The sequence below is a fragment of the Trichomycterus rosablanca genome, chromosome 23 (assembly GCF_030014385.1).
Source record: "Trichomycterus rosablanca isolate fTriRos1 chromosome 23, fTriRos1.hap1, whole genome shotgun sequence".
In the NCBI taxonomy this organism is placed as follows: Eukaryota; Metazoa; Chordata; class Actinopteri; order Siluriformes; family Trichomycteridae; genus Trichomycterus; species Trichomycterus rosablanca.
The window spans coordinates 11,302,248-11,321,539 of NC_086010.1; the positions used below are offsets into that span (position 1 = coordinate 11,302,248).

At 40.6% G+C, this 19,292-nt stretch overlaps 1 long non-coding RNA gene across 1 annotated transcript; it reads right to left on the reverse strand.

Annotated features, from left to right (window-relative positions):
• Positions 1-18,440: 18,440 nt before the first annotated feature.
• LOC134301363 (uncharacterized) lies at positions 18,441-18,698 on the reverse strand. The gene is made up of 2 exons (XR_010007443.1): positions 18,612-18,698; positions 18,441-18,520 (listed from the first exon to the last, which is right to left on the reverse strand). It is a non-coding gene; the product is annotated as an uncharacterized LOC134301363 (long non-coding RNA).
• Between the last annotated feature and the right edge of the window lie 594 nt (positions 18,699-19,292).

Below are 19,292 nucleotides of genomic sequence, written 5' to 3' on the forward strand. Positions count from 1 at the left end.
TGCCAGGCGTGTCCCCCTGCTTAAGCCAGTACATGTCCAGGCCCGTCTGAAGTTTGCCAGAGAGCATATGGATGATCCAGAAGAGGATTGGGAGAATATCATGTGGTCAGATTAAACCAAAATGGAACTTTTTGGTAAAAACTCAACTCGTCGTGTTTGGAGGAAGAAGAATGCTGAGTTGCATCCCAAGAACACCATACCTACTGTGAAGCATGGGGGTGGAAACATCATGCTTTGGGGCTGTTTTTCTGCAAAGGGGACAGGACGACTGATCCGTGTTAAGGGAAGAATGAACGGGGCCATGTATCGTGAGATTTTAAGCCAAAACCTCCTTCCATCAGTGAGAGCATTGAAGATGGAACGTGGCTGGGTCTTCCAGCATGACAATGATCCCAAACACACCGCTCGGGCAACGAAGGAGTGGCTCTGTAAAAAGCATTTCAAGGTCCTAGCCAGTCTCCAGACCTCAACCCCATAGAAAATTTGTGGAGGGAGTTGAAAGTCTGTGTTGCCCAGCGACAGCCCCAAAACATCACTGCTCTAGAGGAGATCTGCATGGAGGAATGGGCCAAAATACCAGCTACAGTGTGTGCAAACCTGGTGAAGACTTACAGGAAACGTTTGACCTCTGTCATTGCCAACAAAGGTTATGTTACAAAGTATTGAGTTGAACTTTTGTTATTGACCAAATACTTATTTTCCACCATAATTTACAAATAAATTCTTTAAAAATCCTACAATGTGATTTCCTGGATTTTTTTTTCTCATTTTGTCTCTTAGTTGAAGTGTAGCTATGATGAAAATTACAGACCTCTCTCATCTTTCTAAGTAGGAGAACTTGCACAATCAGTGGCTGACTAAATACTTTTTGGCCCCACTGTAACAACCTTTTACCAAAAACAAGATGCAGACTCATCTGACCCCAGCCGTCTGAGATGACCTTGGCTCAAAGAAGAATTAACATATGGTTTTATCTTTGGAGAATACAGTTTCAGGCTGCATTTCTTGATGCAGCGGTGGACTGTGTTATGTGACAATGTTTTTCCAAAGTACTACCAAGCCTATGTGGCTATATATTTTCATATGACATATTCTCAGGCAATGATTTCTAAGGGGCTCAAAGGTTAGACATATCCATCAGTAGATCTTGGCCCTGCCTTCTCCATATTTCTTGAATCTTTTTACAGTTTTGTGCACAGTAGATCTAAAGACCTAAAATATTTGCACAAAAGGTTAGATTCAGCCCAGTCTTTGGTTGATCATGCTTTTATACTTAAACATAATATGTTATTATTGTGGAACGTTTCAAAATAGTGTAACTTAAATGTTCTATAAATTCTTGTCAATTAAAAAAGATGTAAGACTGGACAAATCATACATTACTGTTTGTTTCGCATATTGTCCCATCGGGGTTGTATATCACTTTTAAATGAGGGTAAATTGCCTGTAGTTTTGACTTAATGAATAGATTGGTGTGTGAACCTGGTCTAAAAAGGTTCAGAGCTATCTGGAGTGGTACTGTGGTACAATAAGTAGTGTGGGTGCTGCACAGCATCAGAGTTCTGGAAAGCTGGGTTTATTCCTTGGCTCCAGTCACCCTTTACAGAAAAGGCACATAAATTTTATGTTTCATCACGTTTTTATGTGAGCTATATACTGTATATATATACTGTATATATACAGGGGTTGGACAAAATAACTGAAACACCTGTCATTTTAGTGTGGGAGGTTTCATGGCTAAATTGGACCAGTCTGGTGGCCAATCTTCATTAATTGCACATTGCACCAGTAAGAGCAGAGTGTGAAGGTTCAATTAGCAGGGTAAGAGTACAGTTTTGCTCAAAATATTGCAATGCACACAACATTATGGGTGACATACCAGAGTTCAAAAGAGGACAAATTGTTGGTGCACGTCTTGCTGGCGCATCTGTGACCAAGACAGCAAGTTTTTGTGATGTATCAAGAGGCACGGTATCCAGGGTAATGTCAGCATACCACCAAGAAGGACAAACCACATCCAACAGGATTAACTGTGGACGCAAGAGGAAACTGTCTGAAAGGGATGTTCGGGTGCTAACCCGGATTGTATCCAAAAAACATAAAACCACGGCTGCCCAAATCACGGCAGAATTAAATGTGCACCTCGACTCTCCTGTTTCCACCAGAACTGTCCGTCGGGAGCTCCACAGGGTCAATATACACGGCCGGGCTGCTATAGCCAAACCTTTGGTCACTCGTGCCGATGCCAAACGTCGGTTTCAATGGTGCAAGGAGCGCAAATCTTGGGCTGTGGACAATGTGAAACATGTATTGTTCTCTGATGAGTCCACCTTTACTGTTTTCCCCACATCCGGGAGAGTTACGGTGTGGAGAAGCCCCAAAGAAGCGTACCACCCAGACTGTTGCATGCCCAGAGTGAAGCATGGGGGTGGATCAGTGATGGTTTGGGCTGCCATATCATGGCATTCCCTTGGCCCAATACTTGTGCTAGATGGGCGCGTCACTGCCAAGGACTACCGAACCATTCTGGAGGACCATGTGCATCCAATGGCGGTGCCGTGTATCAGGATGACAATGCACCAATACACACAGCAAGACTGGTGAAAGATTGGTTTGATGAACATGAAAGTGAAGTTGAACATCTCCCATGGCCTGCACAGTCACCAGATCTAAATATTATTGAGCCACTTTGGGGTGTTTTGGAGAAGCGAGTCAGGAAACGTTTTCCTTCACCAGCATCACGTAGTGACCTGGCCACTATCCTGCAAGAAGAATGGCTTAAAATCCCTCTGACCACTGTGCAGGACTTGTATATGTCATTTCCAAGACGAATTGACGCTGTATTGGCCGCAAAAGGAGGCCCTACACCATACTAATAAATTATTGTGGTCTAAAACCAGGTGTTTCAGTTATTTTGTCCAACCCCTGTATATATATATATATATATATACTGTATATATATATATATATATATACTGTATATATACACAGTATATATATATATATATATATATATATATATATATATACAGTGTATCACAAAAGTGAGTACACCCCTCACATTTCTGCAGATATTTAAGTATATATTTTCATGGGACAACACTGACAAAATGACACTTTGACACAATGAAAAGTAGTCTGTGTGCAGCTTATATAACAGTGTAAATTTATTCTTCCCTCAAAATAACTCAATATACAGCCATTAATGTCTAAACCACTGGCAACAAAAGTGAGTACACCCCTTAGTGAAAGTTCCTGAAGTGTCAATATTTTGTGTGGCCACCATTATTTCCCAGAACTGCCTTAACTCTCCTGGGCATGGAGTTTACCAGAGCTTCACAGGTTGCCACTGGAATGCTTTTCCACTCCTCCATGACGACATCACGGAGCTGGCGGATATTCGAGACTTTGCGCTCCTCCACCTTCCGCTTGAGGATGCCCCAAAGATGTTCTATTGGGTTTAGGTCTGGAGACATGCTTGGCCAGTCCATCACCTTTACCCTCAGCCTCTTCAATAAAGCAGTGGTCGTCTTAGAGGTGTGTTTGGGGTCATTATCATGCTGGAACACTGCCCTGCGACCCAGTTTCCGGAGGGAGGGGATCATGCTCTGCTTCAGTATTTCACAGTACATATTGGAGTTCATGTGTCCCTCAATGAAATGTAACTCCCCAACACCTGCTGCACTCATGCAGCCCCAGACCATGGCATTCCCACCACCATGCTTGACTGTAGGCATGACACACCTATTTTTGTACTCCTCACCTGATTGTCGCCACACATGCTTGAGACCATCTGAACCAAACAAATTAATCTTGGTCTCATCAGACCATAGGACATGGTTCCAGTAATCCATGTCCTTTGTTGACATGTCTTCAGCAAACTGTTTGCGGGCTTTCTTGTGTAGAGACTTCAGAAGAGGCTTCCTTCTGGGGTGACAGCCATGCAGACCAATTTGATGTAGTGTGCGGCGTATGGTCTGAGCACTGACAGGCTGACCCCCCACCTTTTCAATCTCTGCAGCAATGCTGACAGCACTCCTGTGCCTATCTTTCAAAGACAGCAGTTGGATGGGACGCTGAGCACGTGCACTCAGCTTCTTTGGACGACCAATGCGAGGTCTGTTCTGAGTGGACCCTGCTCTTTTAAAACGCTGGATGATCTTGGCCACTGTGCTGCAGCTCAGTTTCAGGGTGTTGGCAATCTTCTTGTAGCCTTGGCCATCTTCATGTAGCGCAACAATTCGTCTTTTAAGATCCTCAGAGAGTTCTTTGCCATGAGGTGCCATGTTGGAACTTTCAGTGACCAGTATGAGAGAGTGTGAGAGCTGTACTACTAAATTGAACACACCTGCTCCCTATGCACACCTGAGACCTAGTAACACTAACGAGTCACATTACATTTTGGAGGGAAAATGACAAGCAGTGCTCAATTTGGACATTTAGGGGTGTAGTCTCTTAGGGGTGTACTCACTTTTGTTGCCGGTGGTTTAGACATTAATGGCTGTATATTGAGTTATTTTGAGGGAAGAATAAATTTACACTGTTATATAAGCTGCACACAGACTACTTTTCATTGTGTCAAAGTGTCATTTTGTCAGTGTTGTCCCATGAAAAGATATACTTAAATATCTGCAGAAATGTGAGGGGTGTACTCACTTTTGTGATACACTGTATATATATATATATATATATATATATATATATATATATACTGTGTATATATACAGTATATATATATATATATACAGTGTATCACAAAAGTGAGTACACCCCTCACATTTCTGCAGATATTTAAGTATATCTTTTCATGGGACAACACTGACAAAATTTTTTTTTTTTTGACACTTTTGTGATACACTGTATATATATATATATATATATATATATATATATATATATATATATATATATATATATATATATATATATATACTGTGTATATATACAGTATATATATATATATATACAGTGTATCACAAAAGTGAGTACACCCCTCACATTTCTGCAGATATTTAAGTATATCTTTTCATGGGACAACACTGACAAAATGACACTTTGACACAATGAAAAGTAGTCTGTGTGCAGCTTATATAACAGTGTAAATTTATTCTTCCCTCAAAATAACTCAATATACAGCCATTAATGTCTAAACCACCGGCAACAAAAGTGAGTACACCCCTAAGAGACTACACCCCTAAATGTCCAAATTGAGCACTGCTTGTCATTTTCCCTCCAAAATGTCATGTGACTCGTTAGTGTTACTAGGTCTCAGGTGTGCATAGGGAGCAGGTGTGTTCAATTTAGTAGTACAGCTCTCACACTCTCTCATACTGGTCACTGAAAGTTCCAACATGGCACCTCATGGCAAAAAACTCTCTGAGGATCTTAAAAGACGAATTGTTGCGCTACATGAAGATGGCCAAGGCTACAAGAAGATTGCCAACACCCTGAAACTGAGCTGCAGCACAGTGGCCAAGATCATCCAGCGTTTTAAAAGAGCAGGGTCCACTCAGAACAGACCTCGCGTTGGTCGTCCAAAGAAGCTGAGTGCACGTGCTCAGCGTCACATCCAACTGCTGTCTTTGAAAGATAGGCGCAGGAGTGCTGTCAGCATTGCTGCAGAGATTGAAAAGGTGGGGGGTCAGCCTGTCAGTGCTCGGACCATACGCCGCACACTACATCAAATTGGTCTGCATGGCTGTCACCCCAGAAGGAAGCCTCTTCTGAAGTCTCTACACAAGAAAGCCCGCAAACAGTTTGCTGAAGACATGTCAACAAAGGACATGGATTACTGGAACCATGTCCTATGGTCTGATGAGACCAAGATTAATTTGTTTGGTTCAGATGGTCTCAAGCATGTGTGGCGGCAATCAGGTGAGGAGTACAAAGATAAGTGTGTCATGCCTACAGTCAAGCATGGTGGTGGGAATGCCATGGTCTGGGGCTGCATGAGTGCAGCAGGTGTTGGGGAGTTACATTTCATTGAGGGACACATGAACTCCAATATGTACTGTAAAATACTGAAGCAGAGCATGATCCCCTCCCTCCGGAAACTGGGTCGCAGGGCAGTGTTCCAGCATGATAATGACCCCAAACACACCTCTAAGACGACCACTGCTTTATTGAAGAGGCTGAGGGTAAAGGTGATGGACTGGCCAAGCATGTCTCCAGACCTAAACCCAATAGAACATCTTTGGGGCATCCTCAAGCGGAAGGTGGAGGAGCGCAAAGTCTCGAATATCCGCCAGCTCCGTGATGTCGTCATGGAGGAGTGGAAAAGCATTCCAGTGGCAACCTGTGAAGCTCTGGTAAACTCCATGCCCAGGAGAGTTAAGGCAGTTCTGGGAAATAATGGTGGCCACACAAAATATTGACACTTCAGGAACTTTCACTAAGGGGTGTACTCACTTTTGTTGCCGGTGGTTTAGACATTAATGGCTGTATATTAAGTTATTTTGAGGGAAGAATAAATTTACACTGTTATATAAGCTGCACACAGACTACTTTTCATTGTGTCAAAGTGTCATTTTGTCAGTGTTGTCCCATGAAAAGATATACTTAAATATCTGCAGAAATTTGAGGGGTGTACTCACTTTTGTGATACACTGTATATTAGGGCTGTCGAAGTTAACGCGATAACGCATTAACGCGATTTCAATTTAACACGATTAAAAATAATAGTGCCGTTAACGCAAATTCTAGTTAATGTTGAGACTTGACTGGTAGAACTACAACGCTCGGTTACATTATGTTAACAAACCGCAAATGAAAAACGGTGGCAAGTCCGACATTAAAACGTTTGTTTTAATGTCGAACGTTTTAATGTCGGACTTGCCACCGTTTTTCATTTGCGGTTTGTTAACATAATGTAACCGAGCGTTGTAGTGATGCACTTATAAAGAAATAAATACACGCTATATTCACAAGTTGTCGGGAGCAGAACACTTTTATTAACTTATTCTGTTAAGGTACCAAATACCGGAAAGCTGAGTCAAGCACGTTAGTCCATGCACTATGGAAGCCCCAAAGGGTCAAAACACACTCACTTCGTGTAGAAACGGCCATCAAACCATTGTCACAATACAACCACAGAAAAGTCTGTTACAATAACTACGCCTTATCCCACCTAAAGCACCGCTGATCTACAATGTTTGCTGATGGAGAAATTCTAAACTACAATCTGACATTTACTGCCTAGTATGTGAGTGAATAAAACTCCCTTACAGTTTTCTCTTGTCCCAGCAGTTTTTAACATCAGTACATTTAGCATAAAATGTGTTCACCATTTTAATTGTAACATTTCACATAAAAATCCTTGTTTTCTATAACATTTACACAGATTTTTTTTAATGCGATTAATCGCGATTAACTATATGAAATTCTGAGATTAATCGCGATTAAAAATTTTAATCGTTTGACAGCCCTAATATATGTATATACACACACAGTGGTGTTCAAAAAAATAGCAGTCCTACACCATTAACCTGATAAATCACTGTTTTTAGTAGAAATGCTATTTCTACATAGCAAAAAATGTACTTGAAAGTGTGGTAGAGTAAAGAAAACAAAACAAACCCAACAATTAGGACATGCATCCCACTCATTCTGAGTAATCGAAGCATTAATTGAAAGGGGGTTGTTCAAAATAATAGCAGTGAGGATTTCAATTGGTGAAGTCATTCATTCTGCAGAAGAACGAGCGTCAATTTTTGCCCTTATTTAATGTAGGAGGGTGGCAAATGTTGCACAGGTTGGTCATAGCACATTTCCTTTTGAAATACTTGGTAAAATGGGTTGTTCCAGACATTGTACTGATGAACAGCGTACTTTGATAAAAAAGTTGCTCTTAGAGGGGAAAAAACATACAGAGAAGTGCAGCAAATTATAGGCTGCTCATCTAAAATGATCTCAAATGCCTTGAAGTGACAGCCAAAACCTGAAAAACGCAGAAGGAAGCATGGAACTGCTGAAAGATGATTAAGTGAAGCCAATTTACCAGCTAGAACTCCTTGCAAAGTCCCGTTGTTTAGAAAAAGACACGTCCTGAATGGGTTCAATTCTGCCAAGGAACACACTGACTGGTCCAAAGAGAAATGGCTCAACATTTTGTTGACTGGTGAAAGCTAAATTTTTTTTTGGGGTCTAGTGGCCGTAGACAGTATGTCAGACGACCGCCGAGCACCGAATTCAAGCCAAAGTACACTGTGAAGACAGTAAAGCATGGTGGTACAAAATGATGGTATGGGGATGTTTTCCATACCATGGTGTATATGAGGGATCATGGATCAGTTTAAATATATCAGAATACTTGAGGAGATCATGTTGCCCTATGTCGAAGAAGAAATGTCCTTAAAATGGGTATTTTAACATGACAATGACCCAAAACATCTTGGTTACAGACAAACAAGATTGAGGTATTGGAGTGGCCAGCACAATCCCCTGACTTCAATCCCATAGAGAACTTGTGGTCTGACATGTGAAACACTTTTTTTTTTTAGGCAAAACCCAAAATTGCAGAAGAATTGTGGAATGTAGTGTAATCATCCTGGGCTGGAATACCTGTTCAGAGGTGCCAGAAGTTGTTCGACTCCATGCAACACAGATCTCGGAAACAATTGTTATGCCACTAAATATTAGTTCAGTAATTTAAAGTAAAGTGAAACCTCAAACATTTTTTTTCAGTTTATAGATACATTTTTTTTAGTTTTTAAAGAAAAATGCTGGCACTGCTATTATTTTGAACAGCCTAAAATTCATATTTCTTAATTTTCTGTAAAGGATGAACACAAACTGGCTAAATTTTGTTAATGTTTTGATTTAGAATTGAAAGTGGAGTATTTTCAGTACATTTGCATTTATGGAAATAAAAGTTATTATAATGATTTTGTGCTTTATTCGCTTTTTTAAAATCGCTGCTATTTTTTTGAACACCACACTGTATATACAGTGGGGAAAATAAGTATTTGATCCCCTGCTGATTTTGTAAGTTTACCCCCTTACAAAGACTTGAACAGTCTATAATTTTTATGGAAGGTTTATTTTAACAAAGAGACAGAATATCAACAAAAAATCCAGAAAAAAAAAATTAAATAAAGGTTATAAATTAATTTGTATTTAATTAAGGGAAATAAGTATTTGATCCCCTACCAACCAGCAAGAATTCTGACCCCCACAGACCGGTTATGTGCCCATGAGGTACACAAATTAGTCCTGTCCCTGTATAAAAGACACCTGTCACAGAATCAGTTTCTTCCATTCAAATCTCTCGACCACCATGGGCAAGACCAAAGAGCTATCAAAGGGACAAGATTGTATACCTGCACAAGGCTGGAATGGGCTACAAGACCATCAGCAAGAAGCTTGGTGAGAAAGAGACCACTGTTGGTGCGATAATTCGAAAATGGAAGAAATACAAGATCACAGTCAATCGCCCTCGCTCTGGAGCTCCATGCAAGATCTCACCTGGTGGGGTAAGAATGATTCTGAGAAAGGTGAGGTCAGCCCAGAATTACATGGGAGGAGCTTGTCAATGATCTCAAGGGAGCTGGGAGCACAGTCACCAAGAAAACCATTAGTAACACACTTCGCCGTAATGGATTGAGATCCTGCAGTGCCCGCAAAGTCCCTCTGCTCAAGAAGGCTCATGTACAGGCCCGTCTGAAGTTTGTCAATGAACACCTGAATGATTCAGAGAAAGCTTGGGAGAATGTTATATGGTCAGATGAGACAAAAATTTAGCTCTTTGGCATCAACTCCACTCGCCGTGTTTGGAGGCAGAGAAATGCCCAGTGGGGATGGTGTTCTTGGGGTCATATGCTCCCAGCTCCCTTGAGATCATTGACAAGCTCCTCCCGTGTAATTCTGGACTGACCTCACCTTTCTCAGAATCATTCTTACGCCACCAGGTGAGATCTTGCATGGAGCTCCAGAGCGAGGGTGATTGACTGTGATCTTGTATTTCTTCCAATTTCGAATGATCGCACCAACAGTGGTCTCTTTCTCACCAAGCTTCTTGCTGATGGTCTTGTAGCCCATTCCAGCCTTGTGCAGGTCTACAATCTTGTCCCTGACGTCCTTTGATAGCTCTTTGGTCTTGCCCATGGTGGTTGAGAGATTTGAATGGAAGAAACTGATTCTGTGACAGGTGTCTTTTATACAGGGACAGGACTAATTTGTGTGCCTCATGGGCACATAACCGGTCTGTGGGGGTCAGAATTCTTGCTGGTTGGTAGGGGATCAAATACTTATTTCCCTTAATTAAATACAAATTAATTTATAACCTTTATTTAATGTTTTTTTTCTAGATTTTTTGTTGATATTCTGTCTCTATCTGTTAAAATAAACCTTCAATAAAAATTATAGACTGTTCAAGTCTTTGTAAGGGGGTAAACTTACAAATTCAGCAGGGGATCAAATACTTTTTTTCCCCCACTGTGCTAAATGAAGTCAAATAGTTCCCTCTCCTGGACAAGTTGTGATAGTACATTGTAGAATTTTTGGCATCGATCGTGCTTGTGGTCTGACATTATTCAGTAAAAGGTAGTACAGACTCCTCCACCAACCAGCAGAGGCCACAATTGCAGCAGCAATAGGTCAGACCAGCAGTTCTTAATCCCCCCAAGTTCAAAAAGATTTTTGGGACCCCTGTGACACAGATTATTATTCTTATGCTGTCAGGGAGGATGACAAAAGGTGTTGTTTTCTTGCTCATGGGAATTTGATAAATCCATGATGTAGTGGGTTAACTTCTGCTAAACTGGTGGTCAGAGCTTCCTCACCTGGAAATACTTCAGCAGGATCTACACTACAACTGAATCGGAATCATGGGTTGCTCCTCATTTATTGACTTCTGCACTTTTGAGGTGCATTGTCCATATTTGTCCATTCTTAAAGACCCAACATAGGCTATGGGTAATTTAATATAGATTGATATGACATCACAAGATCTCATCTATTAGCAAAGGGACTGCTAATGACTGGGTATGATGAAGGGGATTAGGTCCTGGGAGATGTCTTTGAGGATGGTGTATGGTATAGGGTCGAGTGTGCATGTAGTGGGATTGCTGGATGAGAGAAGTTGTGCAACCTCATCCATGGTGAGTGGGGTGAAGCTGGTGAGTGTGTTGGTGGGTTGAGGGTCAGTTGAAAGTGGGTCAGTCGGAGAGAAGGATTGATTGTCAATCTTTTCCTGAAAGAATGTTGTAAAGTCAAAAGCAGTAAGAGAGGCAGATGGGGGAGGAGGAGGAGGGTTCAGAAGTGAAGAAACGATAGCATGAAGCTTACGTGGGTCAGCAGCAGATTGTTCAAGCTTGGCTTTGTAAAAAAGTTGTTTTTGCAGCAGCCACATCAGATGAGAACCTGGACAGCAGATCGTGGTAGGAGTGGAGATCAGCACTGAGCTTAGATTTCCTCTACTTTCTTTCAGCTGCCCTTAATTCTCTTCTGTTGCTGCGCAATGCATCTGAAAGCCAAGGAGCAGGGTGAGAAGGTTTTCCTCATTTTAGGGAGAGAGGACAGAGCTGATCAAGAGAAGTTGAAAGAGAATATTATTATTAGTATTAGTAGCAGAGTTAAGTGGAAGGGTAGCAAGCATGTCAGGGTTGGGTAAGGAAGTTAGGATGTTGGAGATCAGCGAGGAGGAAGATAGAGAGTGAAGATTAGGGCGTGTTTTAAGGGTGTAAGTGTGGTTGGAAGTAGAAAGTGTTGGGAGATAGAGACAGGACACAAAGTGATGGTCGGAGAGGTAAAGTGGGGTGACGGTGAGGTCCAGAGCAGAAGCTGGACGGCTGAAGACCATGTCCAGAAGATTGCCTCCTTTGTGTGTCGGAGGGCTGTGGTTAAAGAGGAGGTCAAAAGATGAAAGGAGAGGAAGAAGACAGGAGGACTGAAGTTTGTCTGTAGGGAGGTTAATGTCACCAAGAAGAGTCAGAGGAGTTCCATCTGAAGGGAAAAAAAACTCAGAAGAACATCCAGCTCTTCTATGAAGTCTCCCAATGAGCCAGGTGGTCTGTAGATGACAATGATACGAAGGGTAATTGGAAAAGTAACAGTAATAGCATGCAATTCAAAGGATGAGATGTTAAGGTGAGAAAGATTCACAGGAGTAAAGTGCCATTTCCTGGTCAAGAGCAAACCTGTACCGCCGCCCCTACCTGATCCTCTCGGTGTATGAGAGAAGGTGTAGGCAGAGGTTAAGGCTGCTGGTGTAGCCGAGTTCTCGGTGGTGATCCATGTCTCAGTCAGTGCCAGGAAGTCGATGCCATGAGAAAGTGCAAAAGCTGAGATAGTCAGCTTTTTGAACAGCTGATTGACAGTTCCAGAGCCCACCTACCACCACTGTTTGAGATTGTTGCAACAGTTGGGGGTAGATGAGGTTACTGGCATTACTGTTCCTATGATGCGACTTGAGGTGTCTGCAGGGTCTGTGAGATATGAGCACAGGAATAGGTGAGTAGCACATGCTGAAATGAGTTTGGTAAACTAAACAGATGTCAGAGAACACTGCTAGTACTTACTCAAAGTTAGTTGTGTAGTAAGGGTTAGACAGATTAAACAAACCAGATGGACATTAAAACCTAGCAATAGTAAAGACCGGCTGCTACTAACGTCTGTAGCGGATATTAAATTTATACTAGTTAGCCCTGCCCCCAAATGACAGCTAGGGTTCTAACAATGGACACCTGAAACCAACTAATCAGCAAAACACAAAAAATAATGCAGCAAGAGACCTAACTTAAGACTAGCTTTACTTTCTTACGAAGTTAAATTCTAGCACAGTCAAGCAAACTATAAGTCAAAGTTACAAAGATAGATTCTAACACAAGTTAAAGCAAAGAGTACACTTAAACAAGATGCCTACCTTACCCAAGAGTAGAAGTGTTCACAATGGAAAACACAAGCACCTAAAAGACCTCACTAGTCCTTAACACACCTAAACAGACCTTACTAGACCTTACTAAAACTTAACAGAACTTAAAACACCTTAACAGACCTTACTAGACCTTAACAGACCTTACTAGACCTTAACAGACATTACTAGACCTTAACAGACATTACTAGACCTTAACAGACATTACTAGACCTTAACAGACATTACTAGACCTTAACAGACCTTACTAGACCTTAACAGACCTTAAGAGACCTTAAGAGACCTTAAGAGACTTTACTAGACTAGACCTTATTAGACCCTAACAGAGATTATCAGACCTTTCTATACCTTAGTAGACCTTAACAGAGCAAACTAGACCCAAACAGACCTTAATAGACCTTAACAGACCGTAACAGAACTTAACAGACCTTAAGACCATACTTGACCTTAACAGACCTTACTAGACCTTCAAAAACCCTACTCAACACTACTAGACTTTAACAGACCCTAAAAGACGTTACTATACCTTAACAGACCCTACTAGACCTTAAAAGACCCTACTCAAAACTACTAGACCATAACAGACCCTACTAGACCTTAACAGACCCTACTAGACTTTAACAGACCCTACAATACCTTAAAAGACCCAACTAGACCTTAAAAAATCTTATTAGACCTTAACAGACCCTACTAGAAATTACTAGACATTAACAGACCTTACTAGACCTTAAAATACCTTACTAGACCTTAACAGACCCTACTAGACCTTAACAGACCCAACAAGATCCTACTAGATTTTAACAGACCCTACTAGACCTTAACAGACCCTACTAGACCTTAACAGACCCAACTAGACTTCAGACCCTACAAGACTGTACAAGACCTTAAAAGACCCATCTAGACATGAACAGATCCTAATAGACCTTAAAAGACCCTACTACACCTTACTAGACCTTAATAGACCCTACTAGACATTACTAGACCAACAGACCCTACAATACCTTAAACAAGAAGCCTACCTTAATCAAGAGGAGAAATGTACACAATGGAAGACAAGCACTGATGCTTGTGTCTTCTAAATAATGCTTGTGACTCAAAATAAGTCCAGAAGGTTGACCACAGTAGGCTTAGTAGAGTTCAAAGCTTATAAACCTTACCAGGAGTCCACATCAATGTAATCCTGAGTTATCAGTATGATGAGGTCCTTGTCCAAACCTTCAGTTAGTCCTTATAGAAGTTAGATGTCCTGTTCCAAAATCCAGCAGTTAATAATGGTAGTGGATTTCCAAAATAAACACCTTTTCTACACAAGTAGGAATATACATACATTAGCAATGTGAATATACAAAGGAGGTTAGCATATCGCATTAGCATTACTACCTTCCACAATATTTCCAAAATATAAATTATACCAAAAATAATGATAATCATTTTCTTAATAAACATGGTTCAGAGTACTTACATCTAGGCATCAAACACTGAAGTTTCCTAGGAAAGGAGCTTTTAAATCCTCAAAATGATCAGCACACATGCAAAGCAGCAAACAAACAGACTAGCAAACCACTTTAGCTTCCATCAGGAAATGCTGTGACTACTTCCTTTCACAGAAGAAAAACACAGGTCATTCCCTCTCTGTTGCCCCTAAAGGAGATCAGGAGAACTGACCAAAAGTAACTGTATGGTGTTGGCCACCATGCCTGTTACATGTTTATGCTGTGTCACTTCACATTGACATGACCCTTTAGCCAGTGGCTACATTTGTCACAGCTTTCTAAGAGAAGGGAACTCAAGATGATGTACAAAATACCTTTTTAAGCCAATATGAGTGATTTCCTTGAAAAGGCCAAATGTCTGGCTTTGCATTTACCTTGTTGCACCCAAATCATCCAGGGAAGTGTAGCAGTATGGCTTATATTGTTTCCACCTGTTTCATTTTGCTCGGGATCCAACCAGTGCGTTCCTAGCGATTATGAATACTACTATAGACAAAGACGCAGAGCTTGAGGGTTCTAGGTCATTTGTGGTGATCTGGTATGTTGGGTTGCTGTCGTTCTGCCTCTCTTGTCCAATCACTCAGGTATGATGATGGTGGGGGAGCTGGGTGCTGATGTCCTGTGAAAGCCTTCATGACTGTTACCTGCTCGCTCTCCCTTTTAGTCATGCTGTAATAATTAGAGGTGCCGGAGTCTAATGCAGAACTGATATTTTACGGGTGGTTCTGACGGGAACCTGTTTACCCACTTAGGTTGTCGAGGCTGCCGTGCCAACAATGCTGCTCCTGCTAGTTTTGATGGGCACCTGGCATGTTTGCACCAAAAATGTCAAGAACTCACTATGGACTTTATCACAGACTGGACTGAATAGTAAAGAACTCCAATTATTGTTTTTTGCTAGTTATAACTTCTATTCATTTAAATTATCCTCCAGGACACCCAAGGAGGATTGAGGTCCCTGCTGAGTCTGGTTCCTCTCAAGGTTTCTTCCTGTGATTTTTAAGGGAGATTATCCTTGCCACTGTCGCCCTCGGCTTGCTCAACAGGGGTTTTGGTCTGTTGGGCCTGGAGTCTGTAAAGTTGCTTTAAGACAATGTCCATTGTAAAAAGAAAAATAAATAGGATTGACCTAATTGAGGTGCTTTTTAAAAAAAAATTTTAAATCCAAAGTTTCAGTGAGTGTAGGAATGCAGGTCTGCAAAACCGTTACGGTCCGTGTACCTTGGGTCATTCGTTTTTCGTTTCAAAAACCAATATTGAAAAACAGGGCGTAATTTGTTTAAAGATTAAAAATCAAATAACAAACAAGCAGAAATAGATTTTTTGAAATCAACATTTTCCATTAGTTAAACCGGAAATAAACACACAAGCATGTGCATGCGCTGACATGCACGTATTTACTTAATATATAGACAGTGTAAATCAAGCACAACGTAACGACGCGTCTCCTATTGTTCTGACTTTTGTGTTTGTATATTTGACGTGCATGTATTTGCTCTATCTGCAAAAAAACAAACATTATGGAGAAGCGATTTTCGTACTGGACGTTGTACGTGGTCAAGTTAGTTTATACTGGATGATTTTCTTGTCCTCGGCCAATAAAAATCCAAAAATTAATCAAATTGCTCGAACTAACTCTACAGGAGCAATCAACAATTAAATATATGCAGTGGTGTGTACAATTAGTATTACACATATTGCCTGTATTACAGAATTGAGTTCTATACAGAAAAAAAAAATTATGTAAATGCTGTGACGACAATGATAATGTAAAATAATTCAAAGACCAAACATAATAAGATAAAACATTAAATTATTATGCTTCTTGTTTGATTCTTCCTAGAAGTGTTTATAGTCTCGGGGTTAAGGTACTGGATTAGTAATCATAAAGTCATTGGTTCAAACCCTACCACTACCAGGTTGCCACTGCTGGGCCCTCGAGCAAGACCCTTAAATAATTTTTCCTAGTAGTTGCATGTAAATTATAGAGGTCCTAACACTGGCCCCTGTGGAACACCACATTTTAAACTGGCAGGTTCCAAACAATTATTATTTACATGTACAATTTGATAGTGGTCAGTCATAAAAGGATTGAATTCTGATGAGTTCCAGTTTTTTTAACACCTATTTTGTACCATATTTAGTAAAATATTATGATCTATAGTATCAAACACTGCACTAGAATCTAATAAAAGCAAGACAAGATACTCTTCCAGGACCAGGGGACATTAAAAGGTCATTAACTACCCTAATTAATGCAGTTTTTGTATAGTGATTTTTACACTGGACATTGTCAAAAAGCAACTTTACAGATTCCAGAACCAAAAACCCCTAATGAGCAAGCTGAGGGCAACAGGGGAAAGAAAAAAACTTACTAGAGAAAAACCAGTATCATTATGAACCCATCTTCCTTTGATGGCATAAATGATATTTAAACAGATATTAAACAGGTAAAAAAATGAAAGATAACAGTTAGATTTTAATTTGAATAAATAAACAGATGGCAGATGGGTAAAAATTAATTATAACAAAAGTAATACCACCTAAAAAGCATCATCACAACAACAACAAACCTGAGTGATCATATGTATGCATAGGCAGAAGGACATAAACTCAACATCCCTGATCATTGCAAATCTCTATGAGCAAGAACACCTGTGCCGTTGTTTAAAGCTGGAGTGGACAGTCCTGGTCCCACTGGGCTGAAGCTTAGCACAGCCAGATGTTTGGACAGATCATAAGGGCACCAGACTGCTCAGATGCCAGACCCCTCATGACCAGAGGTGCACCCTCCAATTTTACAAACATCTGTACCAAAAGCCTTAAATAAATATATATTTCATATGGACTTGAAGATTGAAGAGTGGGGATTTTTCCAAAATTGTAAGACCATGTATGAGAAAGCTCTTCCCCCCTTCTGTGGAATTCTAGGAACTTTGCTGTGATGTAGTGCACAAAAAATTCACTCAAATACTACAAGCCAGGTCATGTAGCGCTTTATAGGTTAGTGGGGGATTTTGTCATTTATACAAAATTTAATTGAGAGTCAAACTTGTTCATACTTAATCATTTGCATTTTATAATTATCTTAATAATTTGATTATTTTATCTTATTTTGAACAAACTGGACGTTGTTTACAGACCTGATTATCAATTTCAATAATCTAATTTAATAAGTATACTATATTGCCAAAAATATTCACTCACCCATCCAAATAACTGAGTTCAGGTGTTCTAATCACTTCCATGGCCACAGGTGTATAAAACCAAGCACCTAGGCATGCAGACTGCTTCTACAAACATTAGTGAAACAATGGGTCGTTCTCAGGAGCTCTGTGAATTCCAGCGTGTACCGTGATAGGATGCCACCTGTGCAACAAGTCCAGTCATGAAATTTCCTCGCTACTAAATATTCCACAGTCAACTGTCAGTGGTATTACTGTCAGTGAAGTGACAAATCACGCTTCTCCGTCTGGCAATCCGATGGACGAGTCTGGGTTTGACAGTTGCCAGGGGAACGGTACTTGTCTGACTGCATTGTGCCGAGTGTAAAGTTTGGTGGAGGGGGGATTATGGTGTGGGGTTGTGTTTCAGGAGTCGGGCTCGACCCCTTACTTCCAGTGAAAGGAACTCTTAATGCTTCAGCGTACCAAGAGATTTTAAACAATTTCATGCTCCCAACTTTGTGGGAACAGTTTGGGGATGGCCCCTTCCTGTTCCAACATGACTGCGCACCAATGCACAAAGCAAGGTCCATAAAGACATGGATGAGTCCTGACCTCAACCCAATAGAACACCTTTGGGATGAATTAGAGCCGTGACTGCGAGCCAGGCCTTCTCATCCAACATCAGTGTCTGATCTCACAAATGTGCTTCTGGAAGAATTGTCAAAAATTCCCATAAGCACACTTCTAAACCTTGTGGAAAGCCTTTCCAGAAGAGTTGAAGCTGTTATAGCTGCAAAGGGTGAGCTGACATCCTATTAAACCCTCAAGTTCATATGCGTGTGAAGGCAGACGAGCAAATACTTAGTGTATGTGTTACTCCTCTCGAGTTCAATAAAGGCTCAACTGCGTTCCTTTGGTTTCAACAGACATTTATTGTGGCTCACATGTCTTTGTTTCATGCCTTATCAGTGCCTCAAAAAACGCCGTCAGAACTAACAAAGGAAAAACACAACCTAAATCAGCTCACGGCAAACATCGCGAATTTACAGGAATAAAAGACGTAATTAAAACAATAAACCGTACCTCATTGGCCGCATTAACTCCAGAGGAATAAAGATAATATTATACAGCTTCTTATAATACAATCCTTATGAGTAGTCTCTTACAGACGTGTCACGCAAAAACGCTTCAGGTGCCTTATAAGTGCACCACTCAACCTTACCCCCGGAGCAACAAGTGGCATGCGGAACAAAAGAATAAGTTCCTTTACATTTTAATGTTTACTCATCTCATTTACACAAATATATGAACCTTAATTACAAGAATTTACTTAAAGTTGTAACTTATTCTTTACTGCACCTTTAATATCAAACTTAAATATATATTATTACACTTCTTATCAGAACATTAAATAATAATGAACCAAAATACAGGAACCTTGCCTCTGACGGCAGCCACAGTATGTATATGTATATACAGTGTATCACAAAAGTGAGTACACCCCTCACATTTCTGCAAATATTTCATTATATCTTTTCATGGGACAACACTATAGACATGACACTTGGATATAACTTAGAGTAGTCAGTGTACAGCTTGTATAGCAGTGTAGATTTACTGTCTTCTGAAAATAACTCAACACACAGCCATTAATGTCTAAATAGCTGGCAACATAAGTGAGCACACCCCACAGTGAACATGTCCAAATTGTGCCCAAATGTGTCGTTGTCCCTCCCTGGTGTCATGTGTCAAGGTCCCAGGTGT